Raw genomic sequence first — 12,500 nt, 5'->3', positions numbered from 1 at the left:
TTTTGAGGAGGAAATCTAAAAACGTTATTTAAAGTTTTTGAAAATATTTATATTCTTATAAATTAAATATTTTTAATTATTTTATTTTCTTATATATATTTTATGTATGTTTTATATATTTTTAGCTTTTATTATTTTTTTATCCTATCATATTATGAGCTATTCTAATTTTTTACAAATTCTAAATTGAAAGTTTTTCTATTTTCTAATCTGTTTTCAATGACTATTTTACCTTTACATTAGTATAATATTGGCTTTTTCTCCTCTTCTGACGAGAAGCATTTAGCTTCGAAATGTCAAAGCCTACAGCGGTTTCCTTTTTTTTCCTTTTACACAGTGATCACCACTTATTAAGGCCCGGAAGCCACCCAGGGATAAGGGTTATTGCAAGTACACTAAGTTAGTGAGGAGATTTGCTGAAGTGTTTACTTAAGGGGGCGGTCCATTAGGAACCTGTTAACATTGGACTTGAAGACACCCAAGCTGCAGTCCGGAGGGAAGCAGGCAGACTGAACAGAGCTCCACAGGCGTGCAGCCCCAAGAAAGACGCTTTGTTCATGGAATCCGCGCCTTGATTCAGGCACAGACATAGAGTGGGGAAAATCCTTCACAGTGGATTCAGCCAGACGGGTGCCCCTCGTGAAAGATTGGCGAGGGGGGGGGGCCAGAGACTGGAGCTCAGACGAGCATCCGCCATGGAAATAACGATAAAACAAGGACAGGCTCGCAACGTCTCTTCTGTGGGAGAGAGGTTGCAGGGTAGAGAAAAGGGCATCCCCCACTAAGCCACGAAGTCTCTTTTGTACTCTGTCAAGGCAGGATAGGCTGTTTTTAGCAGCTCCTGCCCAGATATGGCAACAGTATTCCATCCTTGGACGTACTTGGCTTTTATATAGATAGAGAACTGCATCAGTAGTGAGATATCTTCTGGAGCGGTAGAAGGATCACCACACCATCTTTCCTGCGACCTTGGCAACAGACTTGATGTACGTGTTCCATTTCAGATCAGGAGTAAAGGTCAAACCCAGAAGCGTATTCCTCTTTCTGTAACCATTTTTGACTTGATAATCCATTGACGTTCTTATATAACTTTAGTCTTTATCTTCTTAACCTATTTTATTGTTTGCTTCTCTTAATCGAGTAAAGCGTTTTTATCCAAATACGTTTGCCTTACCATTGAAAATGTGTTTCAGCTTAATGTATTATATATAAATATATATGCATTCAATACTAACTTATTTTCTCATTCGCTAAAATTAAATCCAATAATAAATTAATAAGTAAACAAAGAAAATAAGAGTGGCAATAATAATAACAACAACAACAACAACAATAATAATAATAACAATAATAACAACAACAATAACAATAATAATAATAACAAAAACCATAATAATAACAACAACAATAACAATAATAATAATAATAATAATAATAATAATAAATAAGGAAACATTATGCATCAATATATGTAAATAATAATCATTAGAAACCCGAAATAATTAGTCGTACAAAAATAAATCAATAAAAATAATCCCACTTCTCTGCTTGACAACTCAACTAATCTCACCTTCGATTCCGTTTTAACGATATTTTCTATTTTTATTTACGACATTCATTTGGTTCTTTGCCTTTTGAAAATAAGATGTATCCTCGAAATATTAAAAACTTCCACCATTACTGATTTGTGTTTGTGACTGTTTTTGGAAATAAATAGACAAAAAATCTTTTAGGCATTCGTTTGTCTATTTTTGTTCACATCATTTCAACGCACGGTTTCCTGCATTGCTACTGGTTTCTTATACCTTTCCATATTCATACAACTTTATATATATATATATATATATATATATATATATATATATATATATATATATATATATATATATATATCTGTAGGGAGATATATAGATTATGTATATATAGAGAGAGATATGAATTTATATATATATGTGTGTGTGTGTGTGTGTGTGTATGTGTGTGTCCTCATATATATGGACACGTGCGCGCACACACACATATACAGTCCTGGTCAAAATCATAAGACCACTTAAGAAAGTAAGCGTTTACGCATATTATCGAATTTTTAATCAAACAAATGGTTAAAACCATTGCCAAAAGGGAAAATATGATGGAAAAAATGAAATCTGCTTCATTCGAAACCTTAACTTTGATCTAATAATTATTTTTTAAAAAATAAACATTTTCACCTGGTCAAAATGATAAGACCACTTTAATAAAATCGGCTAGTTTTGAAAAAATGGATACGAAAAGCTTTCTATGTTACTTCTTAGTGGATAAAAAACATCTTACTAAATTATAAATGGCAAAAGGGAAACCATTATCAGAGTTTGAAAGAGGAAGGATCTCTGAGCTTAATAGGGGTGGACTCTCCCATAGATCCACTGCAAACGAAGTGAATCGTAGCAAAACGGTCATCACAAATTTTTTTAAGAAATCCAGATCAATATGGGCACAAAAAGAGTCCAGGTCGACCAAAAAAAAAAAATAACCCCATCACTGGATCGCCGTATTAGAAGAAGTTTAAAAATAACTCCAGTATGAGCTCAAGTCGATTGAAAAGCCAAACAGCAGCAGAATGTAATCCTAAAACCATCAGAAGGCATCTAAAAATGAAGGGTTTCAATCATTTAAAGCGACTGCAGAAACCACTTCTTCTTGAACAGCACAAAACTAACCAACTTAAATATGCCGCCAAATACCAGACTTGGGATGATGAGAAGTGGGAAAATGTAATTTTCTCCGATGAGAAAAAGTTTAATCTAAATGATCCAGATGGATTTCAACACTATTGGCATGATAAAAAATTTACCCAAAGAGACTTTTTCAACTCGGCATAGTGGAGGAGGGTCTTTAATGATCTGGGGTACTTTCTCGTCAGCTGTGACCCTAAAGTTGCAAGTAGTGAAAGGCCGGCAAACATCATTGAAGTACATTTCAATGCTTGAAAATGCTTCTATCAGGACTGAAGGTCCACGTCTGTGTGGAAGAAATTAGATTTTTCAGCAAGACAACGCTGCGATACATACTTCTCGACAAGCACGAAAATACTTTTCTTCAAATAATATAGAATTGCTAGATCATCCAGCATCTTCTCCGGACCTCAATCCCATTGAAAATCTTTGGTGATGGATGGCAAAAGAAGTGTTCAAGGATGGAACCCAGCATGATTCGATAAAGGAACTTTCTGATTCAGTTTTCAGTACATGGGATAAAATTCCTTCGCAACTGATAAAAACTTAGTTGCAAGCATGCCGAAGAGAATGTTTGAAGTAATTCGTAATAATGGAGGCTATACTAAATACTGAGACCCTTTTTAGTAATTTATAATTGCCTTTTGTTAGATAAATTATCAGTGGTCTTATTTTGACCAGGTGAAAATGTTTGTTTTTTAAAAAATGATTATTAGAACAGGGTTAAGGTTTCGAATGAAGCAGATTTCATTTTTTTCCCATCATATTTTCCATTTTGGCAATGGTTTTAATCATTTGTTTGATTAAAAATTCGATAATATGCGTAAACGCTTACTTTCTTAAGTGGTCTTATGATTTTGACCAGGACTGTATATATAAACGTACACGCACACATATATATTAACATCTATACATATATAAACACACATATATAGTGAGAGGGAAAATGAGACAATGAGAGAGAGTGGTTATACCTATAAACTATTGGTAGAAAATAGCATGCTTAAAAGTTAAATTTGTTATTATCGATCTATTTATCGATCTATCCAGTGATATTGTTAAAATAGTTTATATTGGAAGTTATTTATTGTTTATCTGAAAATGTTTCCATAAATTAGCTAAGTTAAATATAAACAAAACAATAACTAGATCGCCTTTCAACAGGTTTACGTGACAGGTGGCACACGTTAGATGATGACGTAACGGAACTGACAGGTTAAGAAGTCAAGACAATTAGACCGAGGAGTTTGAGTTTAGTCACGAAAGTGAGCAAACGTGCTTTAAAGCCAGGAAGTAGGACTGGGAGGAACAAGCATGTAGACACGTAATGCAGACTCCTTGTGAAGACCACTGAGACAGCTGAAATAAATTTATATTTTAAAAAATATAAAGTGTTGTTCTGTGGTTTTACAAAAGAAGGAAAAACAGATGTCTCAACCGGATATGGTGTTGGTCGTTGTATGTTTTATCACAGAGCCCAGCAGGGAAGACAGGAGAACTGGAGAAAGGTATGCAACATCTATATTCTTCCTCCTATAAAATATGATACTTTTATGTAAAAACGAACAGTAATATATCTCCTGGCTATCCGCACTATACAATATTATACTTAATATATCTATATATCTATAAACAGAATTGATTAATATCTGATAGTGCACGTATATTTAAATTTTAAGATTATAGTTGTTGAATAACTCAAACATTGTAACTGACAAATTCTTCGTTCCATGCGCAGGAGTAAAAGGCCTACATAAATGTGTACGCATGCCTGTAAGCAGCAATATCTATATTTAAACATATCTTGTAAAAAGCAATGAATATGGCATATCGATTGCGAGTTCTGATCGATATCCCCAACAAACGAACAATATATCACAAATATGGGGCGAATCAATAAAGTGAATTTCGAAAGTTGATGGCATCCTTGTCCTTTCCGATCTCGTATTATTCTAATCAATCTTTCAACTAATCAAAATCATACCCAGGATGAAGTTGATATCTTACCGTGCGTTGAGGAAAGACGTGTTCGGACAAAGACAGAGTACAACGTGTTCGACATAGCAGAGTCTTGTTAAGCACATCGGAGTAGGAGAAGTACAAGAAACCAAGCGTTATTAAGGAAGCACCTGTAAATAAATGTCTGCTGTTACAACTAAATAAAGAGATGAATGTAAATTTTAGAAATGAGGATTTATAATATTGAATAGTCGACTAAAAAAGCACATACCTAGCAGAACCAGTAGTGGTAACAAGCTACAAACGAACGTTCAAAGTTAAACATCCGGGTCTTCAATTGCTTAAAAAACCGTCTTTGCTATGAACTTCATCATTGAGTCATTTACCATTTTGAGTCGTGCTCATTCTGATTATCAGCTGAACATTTTGGAGACTGTTCACGTTCGTGGAAGAGACCTTTTCTTTGTAAACAATGTCTCTTAGAATTGAAAGTGATAAGCCTCTAGGAGTTTCTATCATTATACATTTCTCATAAGTAGATTTATTTTAGATATATAGCGTCACACTTTTTTGTGTTTTCTTTCCTCCCCGTTAGCATGCTCTAATTTAATACTGGCCTCGTATTTATTTTTTTAATCATGAATATCAAAACTTTCTTTCCCTAACAATTGCAATATACAAATTTTGTACTCCACAAAAATTATATATATATATATATATATATATATATATATATATATATATATATATATATATATATAGAGAGAGAGAGAGAGAGAGAGAGAGAGAGAGAGAGAGTATTTTGCTTTGGTTTGATAAGCAATTGCTTTATTTAATTATTTTCATTTTCATTTGATTTGAATTTGAATTTAATATTATTTGCCTGTCTACGGATATCTTTTGGTTTTTATTCTCAAATTGATGTAAAACTTGAACTGAATTTTGAAACTGATATATGGAAAAAAAAATTACTGGATTGATATAATCAAAGATTTGCTGGATATCCAATCAAAAAACTGTGGAAATATGTTTATATTGGATTGTTACCTGCTTCCTTGGATTGATTACAATACACATTGGATCTTTTTACCTGCCAAATATCAAGAACTTCCATTACAGGATTTAGCATACACTTCCGATTTGAAGTTCAATACCTTTTTCTTTTTTTTTTTTTTGCTGTATCAATATCCGATTTCCTTTATTCTTTGTAGCTAAAATGATTTAAAAACTTTTAAAACATTTAATTTAATTTTCTATGTTTATTACCTTTAGCAAATTAGGTGCAAACCTTTTATAATATTTGCTAATATTTTTTCCTCCGAGGAGATGTATAAACATCGAAAACTCATGGGTTAAGGAAATATATTTTACTATACTGTATTCTTTGTCTTGCATACAATAAAATTTCTATATTTGAAATTTAACTTTTTCAAATCACAAATTTTAAATTCCTTAATTATAATATAAAGGCTATATGTCTGACTCCCTGCCTGTCTCTCTGTCTCCATATTTTCAAACTCTATCTACCCCGAAACGAAAAGTCGAAGAGCAGTGCTTGGGTCTTAAAAGTATTTGTTTTTTATGAACCGTTTATTTATGGTTAAAATAGTTTTGAAGAGGTCAAAAATACGTCAAATCGAAAAAAATCGTTATATATTTTGTACATTGATCTTTTGATTATTTTTAATTTTTAATCAGTTTATGTGCGTGTCACGTTGGTACTATGGTAACGTCACTTACTTTGAATACTACAGTATTTCAATTATAATATCCTAATACTTTTTTTTTACTTTTGAAATCACGACTGTATAATAATATATACGAAATCTGAACCAATTAAAATATATTTAAATGTATTTTACGACCCGGCAAAGCCGGGCGCCCCTTCCTGAGCCGCACTAATGAGCAGTGAAACAGCGAAACAGTACTGTATGTGAATGACTATAATGCTCCTCATCTTGAGTTGAGCATATTTAGAAGTGATACACGAATTACCATTAGCGTATAAAACGATGCTCTTTGTGTAAACAAATCGAGCTTAGGTATTTCGGACGATGTCAAAACATCGTTTATTCATGACTCGCACACCAGCCACCGATTAGTGTAATGGTTGGGAGCCTGGACTGTCGTACAGGCGGTCGGGTTTCAATCCTGGCTTGAGGTATTTGCCTGTCTAGCCGCGAAACAGTACTGTATGTGGAGGACTATATATATATATATATATATATATATATATATATATATATATATATATATATATATATGTGTGTGTGTGTGTGTGTTTGTTTGTCTGTAGACAGAGAGAGGGGCTTTACAAAACTAAATGAACGTTTTAAAAAAAAGAAAATGCATTAATAGTATATGTATTCCTTGGAAATTAGTATTACAAACTAGACTACCTGTGACCTGTTGGGTCAGTATATGTTATAGCTCGCTATAGGATAGTTAGTATACAGAACTAATGTATAAACGAGCAAAATTTGAATGCACGCATGCATAAAACAAACATGGCGACCAGCGAAAATGATACGGAATGCATTTAATTATAAAGATGGTAACATCATTGCCCTTAGATTAAATTAATTCGTTACAAAAATTTGTAAAGAAAAGCGAAAAGAAAAAATACGAGGACAGAGTGAGAATTGTACAGGTTCATCCTAGTTGTGTGTTTGTGAATGTTAACAGCCTAAAAATTTCAGAAAATAATAAACTGATAAAGTAATAATTAATGGTGAGACCCTTTCAAAGCAAATCTTTAAAAAAATTAAAATTAGAAAAAAATATTTGTTTTTTGTTTGAAAACAATTCCCAATTACAATGAAAAATAAAAATAAAATAATTGTAAACCGCCCCCCCAAGTAATGACACCTTACCAATTCTCCAATACTATTGCTACACCATCCCTTTGATTACTATACACACAATAACCCTTATCCCCGAGTGGCCATTGGGCCTTGATAAGTGGTTAACTCCACGTAAAAAAAAGTACTCGATTAAAAGTTTTAGAAATAAAATTAATAAAAGTAAAAAAACAAAAAAAAACAGCCTTAGACTAAAACTCTAGGTGCCTTTCGGTCGACAACTTCTCGAAAGTGTTGACGAATAACGATTAAGTTAAACGATTTAATAATTAACATTTTAGATAGAAAAATGGAAAATCGATAAAAAAACGGAAAATATCACCCAAATTTTAACAACAATGGGAAGAAACTTTTCTGCAAAATACTTTTTTTTGTAAACAACAAAAAAAAGTTAAAACAAAAAATATATATATTAACGAAGGAAGATGTACTTTTTAGAAGTCTTTCTATAAGTCAAACTCGAACCCCTGTCACATCGCCACAATATCGCGTTCTTGTGTCTTTTTTACAACTACTTTAACGAAATGTCTTTTGATGAATTCATTGAATTGTTGAGGTCCCTAGACGCTGGAAAGCCTTCAACTCTAATAGTTTCCTTCTTCGGACTGTTAGATTTTGGAATTCTCCTCCTGTATCCTGCTTCGCATACTGTACTGACATGCAGAGGTTTAAATTTAATGTGAACAGATCCATCTGCTCAACTCCCCACAATCCTGTGTTAAACATAATCCCAAAGAGTAGCCCCTAGCCTTTCAAGGGTCGATACGCTTTGTCTGGTGTGGAAAAGCATATAACAAAATGCGTGAAATCTCTTTCCGTGTCCAGAGTCTCCACATGGTTTCGCTTACCGATTGCAAAAGACAAAGCTGCTGTTTGAACAAGCCTTCCCCACCACGCATGGTGTAAGGTGTCCGTTTAGCTTCTGTTTCTTTCAGGTTTTAATCTAACACATTCTGTAACAGGAAACGTGTTTGAAATAAAAAAAGATTTTAAAACATAAGTACCTTACATATGCGTCCTCATTATTCACAAGTATTCCCGAATTTTCTACTATTTACAAATAAATACGAATGATCTCTGATCTATCGTTATTTTCATGGCAAATGCATATCTGAGTTTCAATCAATGCCCCATCTTAAAAGGATTCAAAACGAACACTCCTCTAACTACAACCACTGTCAATATTTTCTCCTACTCTCTTTCTGTGCTTAAAACTAAACGAAAATTCTACGAACAAAGTTCTTTTCCTGAAACTGCACACCTGTGAAACTCTGTACCGCTGGTCTGCTTTCTAGCTGATTACAACATGGTCGTTTTAGAACCCAATTTAAATAAATTCTTATTAAGCCGTGTTCTTAAATAATCAAATTCTACCCAATTTTTATCACAACCGATCATTACCATATAGTCTCACATCGACTTGAGACTTATTAAACCCTATCCTCGAGTGACCTTTGGGCCTTGATAACTAGTGAATCCCATATAAAACACCCCATATAAAACAAAAGAGGATTATTAAGGACAAATATCGTGATTGGAAATCTGTTTTTGTTTTAAATTTATTTAATCCTTAAAAGGCCACCGTCCAACTGAAGACGAGAATGTCTACTTAGTACAAGTGTTTCGCAAGGAGGCACTAGAAAAACATCGATTTACTCAACTCCAATTTTTCTTGGCAAGTTTTCTTTTCATTCGTATTTATGGGTGCCTGCGTCGTCCGCTAGTGTCTTAAAAACGCAAAGAGAATGGGAATCACTTACGCGTGGGGGTGGAGCTAGGGGGTGCGGGATGAGTTGAATAAACATTAAAACACTCACGGTTGGCGTAGTGTCCGTTCATGGACAAAAGTCCGTTTGATAATCGGTGCAATTATTATTGACTTGAGGGAAGGAAATAGGAGTAATTTTCAGAACAAATTGCTTTTCAACATTTTTGGCCTTGCGCCTTAAAGTAAAGTACATTTGATTGCAATCCTATATACATACATACATGCATATATATATATATATATATATATATATATATATATATATATATATATGGGGGAGATAAAGAATAAGATATATTCTTTAAGAGGAGACTTATCGGGATAATGCAAGGTTCAACATATTGCTTTGGAGTTTATATAAAATATGAAGAATAAAAAAATACGACAATATAAAAAGGCATATAGAATATATGCTAATGCATATAGATTTTATTTGAGTCATTCATTATGGATGGTACATCAATTAGGGGGGGTAGGATAAGTAAAACTCTTTATACCATGATATTTTGAAGCCTAATGCTTCTCATCAGAAGAGGAGAGAAGATGCTCAGTAACATATTAGGGATGCGACGTCTAGTGATGACTACATCAGGAGCAAAATAAGCGTCAGAGGAAGAAGGTAATACATTGAAACTACATATATAATTGTATCCGTGTATAAATTAAATCTCTCTGTTGGGGCGATTAGTTTGTTTTCCGGTATTGAAAACAAGCGTAATTTCTCATTTATTCAATTTGACATTGCAAATTATTACATCTGATTGCAATCCATATTTTCGAGAAGGTGATAGAGTTCGCTTCAGTTCTCTCTGGCATCACTAAGAGAGAAATCGATACTATTAAGAGATGTAGAAATACAGTTTTAATCAGTAAAAACGAACAATTGGCCAAAAAGAGCTAGGCAGGCTCCTTTGATGTTTTTTTTTTTTTACAGTGATCACCACTTATCAAGGCCCGGAAGCCACTCAGGGATAAGGGTTATTGCAAGTACATTACGTTAGTGAGGAGATTTGCTGAAGTGTTTACTTAAGGGGGCGGTCCATTAGGAACCTGTTAACATTGGACTTGAAGACACCCAAGCTGCAGTCCGGAGGGAAGCAGGCAGACGGAACAGAGCTCCACAGGCGTGCAGCCCCAAGAAAGAAGCTTTGTTCATGGAATCCGCGCCTTGATTCAGGCACAGACATAGAGTGGGGGAAATCCTTCACAGTGGATTCAGCCAGACGGGTGCCCCTCGTGAAAGATTGGCGAGGGGGGACTAGAGACTGGAGCTCAGACGAGCATCCGCCATGGAAATAACGATAAAACAAGGACAGGCTCGCAACGTCTCTTCTGTGGGAGAGAGGTTGCAGGGTAGAGAAAAGGGCATCCCCCACTAAGCCACGAAGTCTATTTTGTACTCTGTCAAGGCAGGATAGGCTGTTTTTAGCAGCCCCTGCCCAGATATGGCAACAGTATTCCATCCTTGGACGTACTTGACTTTTATATAGATAGAGAATTGCATCCGTAGTGAGATATCTTCTGGAGCGGTAGAAGGATCGCACCATCTTTCCAGCGACCTTGGCAACAGACTTGATGTACGTGTTCCATTTCAGATCAGGAGTAAAGGTCAAACCCAGAAGCTTGTCAAAACACGGGGCCTCACCCAGACGAGAGCCATCCATCACAATTGATGCCAGATGGGGATCAGAGCGTTGATGATGTAAGGATAGGAGTTTGGTTTTGGATGCATTAAAGGTAACCAGCCACATCTTCCCCCACTGAACCACGCGCTCGAGATCAGAGGAGAGAGAATCAGAGAGAACTTTGTCATTTACAGCCTTTGATGTGTTGCCGTAGATGGTCGTGTCATCAGCATAGATGTCAACGAATGATTTAAGTTGCGATAGGATCCCTAGACTCAGCTTAAATTTCTAAAGTTGATATTAACTCTAATATTCAAGTACTGCATTTCCTTGATTTAACTTTCAATCTAAAAAAGAATCCTACGAACCATATAGAAAATATAATGCTGATCTATTATATCTTCACCCCGATGTCCAACCACGCGAAATCGGTGATTAAACATACCCCGAAATCTATGAGTAAAGAATTAGTGACGACTCATCTAACGAATGAAAATATTCGACGCCCATAAAACCTTTTATAATAAAGCCCTTAAAGATAGTTAATACAAAAACAATCAAATAGAACATACCGAGAACTTATCAAATATAAATAACTCTAAAAACAAAAGAAAAAAGAAAATCTTTGTTTCAGAAGAGTTCAAAATAGACTTCGTAGCCTCTTAGGAGATATCCTTTTCTCTTCCCTACAACCTCTATTTCACAGAAATGTTGCGAGTTTGTCTCTGCTGTATCGTTATTTTCATGGAAAGTGTTCGACTGAGCTTCAATCTATGGTCCCCCTCGCCAAACTTTCACAAGAAATACTCGTCTAGCTGAAAACACTATCAATAATTCCCCCCACTCTTTATCTGTGCCTAAACCTAAACGTAGATTCCATGAACAAAGCTTCTTTCTTAGAACTGCACGCCTGTGGAATTGTCTTCCGTTTTCCTGCTTTCCAGCTGACTACAATATGGTTGTCTTCAAGTCTAACGTAAACAAGTTCTTGGTGAGCCGTGCTACTTGTTAACAAATTTACTGAATTTCCATTACTAACGATTACTATATTGTCCAATTTCTACTGTACACTCTTTAACCCTTATCCTCGAGTGGCCTCTTTGCCTTAGTAAGTGGTGATTCCTATGTAAAAAAAAAAAAATTCTTCACCTTATCAAAGTACATATTCTACCAGGAAACATCCTCCATTAGATTTTTCAACAAAAACACTATCAAACTAAGTTATAGTTGTAGTGATAACCTTGCTAAAAATATTAAAAGACTCAACAGTAAAACAGTAAAACATTAAATAACAACCGAGAACCTAATATATCTAAACTTAGAAACGCTATATCGTGTAACTGTTTAAATAAGCCTACATATCTACTTAAACGCAATTGCTTGGTCATATCTGTAGTATACAAAGCAACCCTTACTATTGAGGAAACCCCTAATATCAGTATATATTATATTGGCATGGCTGGTAACACTTTCAAAGAAAGATTTTCCTGTCATAAATGTTCTTTTTAAAAAAAAAAAAAAAAAAAAAAAAACAGAACATCACTCCCTACATACTATAGAAATTTGAAAGAGC

General features: G+C 34.5%; 1 long non-coding RNA gene across 1 annotated transcript in view; it reads right to left on the bottom strand.

Annotated features, from left to right (window-relative positions):
* Nucleotides 1-12,500, bottom strand: part of LOC145241964 (uncharacterized) — an 854,874-nt gene that overhangs the window by 530,135 nt on the left and 312,239 nt on the right. The gene's annotated exons all lie outside the window — the stretch shown is intronic.

This window comes from Euprymna scolopes, chromosome 21 (assembly GCF_053919585.1).
Source record: "Euprymna scolopes isolate OS-2025 chromosome 21, ASM5391958v1, whole genome shotgun sequence".
NCBI classification, from domain to species: Eukaryota; Metazoa; Mollusca; class Cephalopoda; order Sepiida; family Sepiolidae; genus Euprymna; species Euprymna scolopes.
This window is presented reverse-complemented; position numbering and strand designations above follow the sequence as displayed.